Source organism: Propithecus coquereli, unplaced genomic scaffold (assembly GCF_000956105.1).
Source record: "Propithecus coquereli isolate 6110/MARCELLA unplaced genomic scaffold, Pcoq_1.0 Scaffold118, whole genome shotgun sequence".
Lineage (NCBI taxonomy): Eukaryota > Metazoa > Chordata > Mammalia > Primates > Indriidae > Propithecus > Propithecus coquereli.
Window position 1 is genome coordinate 3,822,732 of NW_012135858.1, and position 1,949 is coordinate 3,824,680.

A 1,949-nucleotide genomic window follows, 5' to 3' on the forward strand; every position below is an offset into this window, starting at 1 on the left:
TGGAATTTTTCTTTTAAGTTATTTCTTGGGTTGCTTGTTTTTTGTTCTATCATGAACTACGAAGATTCTTTCACATGTAATGGGGTAGGCAGATACAAGAGTTTTTCTAGGATTTCTAGAGTAACAGTTGAAGAATATGCTCAGAGTTCTCACTAAAGAACACAGAAAATAATAATAGCATTTATAAATACGACTAAACAAGTTCTTATATTTGGTGTATAGAAATAAGGACGAGATGAGAGGAATGTAACAATCCTGTAACAGGATATGCAGCACTGTTCAAGCAAATCTCTCATTTGACTTTTCTGCATTCATCAGCTACACGCTGTGTACAACTAAGAGTGACTCTGGCATTGCTAGAGAGAGAGTGTGTATATATATTAATGAGTGTGAGCATCTCCTTCTTTACTGGTATATCAGATTCTTCTCTTCTTGAAGAAGATCCTACTGTGTTTTCTTGTAATTTCAATATCTAGAATCATTTATAATAGTAATAAAACCTAATTTCAGATTTGACTTACATTAGCAAGAATGTGAGCAAAAATCTTCTTTCCCACTAGCAAAAGTATATTTTTGGTAAATTTTAAAAATGGAACCATAGGGAGCTATTCTGTCAAGGCCATTAAAAGTTGAAGCTTGTGGCTATTTCTGTCATGGAAGAGTAATAACCACTATAAACTTATCCCACTTGAGAAATGAGTAATTTTTTATTTCATTACATTCCCAACAAAATCTCTGATCCATCAATACTTACATATTTTTGGTTCATATAATTTCTGTAATTGGAACAAAAGATCCAAATATATGTTTTATTGATAGAATTATTTTTTACCATGATAAGTTTTGATACTGTAATATTCTAGCATCAATTGTATTTTTGAACAGGATGCTCTCTGAAATAAATCATAAATGCATATAAGATGGCCCCAAACAAAATAATGAGGCAAACCCATGACAGCTGGCCCTCTGAGTATTATCAAAATACCAGACTTCTGCTATGAAATGTCCAAGGACAATGTAAGTCCCATCTAGTACAAAAAATGATGAATTGCTACAAATATACATTATCGGTAATACTTCTTTATAAAAAGATATTTGAATATGTATGTATTATGATTTTTTTAGAAGTACAAATATGACAAGAACAATTGCCATTGATAATACTTTAGGGAAAACTCTAGTGGAACAACATTTTATCTGCCTTTCTGTATAGAGAAAGGTAATTTATAACAAGTAAATATGCCTGCCATTTTATGGTCATTTTGTAGTGATTCTTATATTTAGGAGCTGTGTATGAGATCTGATTCTTGACTTCAAAGATTTTAAAGTGATGTGTGAAAATTAGTCATGTACACACAAAACACATATTAAAATATAACAAATAATGAACTAAGAAAGCAAAGATAGCTCTCTGATTTGATTTTCTGAAAAACCTAAAATGTAGAAAATGAACTCAGACTTGAAATATTCGGAATCCTTAGCATTGTAGATTTCCCACCCTCATAGTACATTTATGTTTCAAAACCTCAGGGGAAAAGATAGAATAATTTAGCAGAGTAAACTTACTATCCCATTCTCCAGAGCGCTCCCTAACCAATATACGAATTACTTGTTGCCACAGAGAATTCTTCCTTCCCTATGATCAGGATTGTCCTTCATCATAGGACAGGATTTGGAAGACTTAAAGGACATCTTTAGGGAGATAGAAGACTAGGGCTTCACCCAGAGAAGCAGGAAGGCCATCAGAACCCACTGGGTTCTCTTCTTTAAACATGTCCAGTCTAAAGAAGCAGGGTAGTGTGGTGGAATAACAACTAGATTAGGAGTCAAAAGGCAAACTGGCTGTTCCTAAATTTTACTCACTATTGGCTCTATTAGTTGCCTTATCCATTAAATTGGAATTAAAATATTTACCCAGGACAGTAGTTGTGAATGTTAAGGAAAGATTT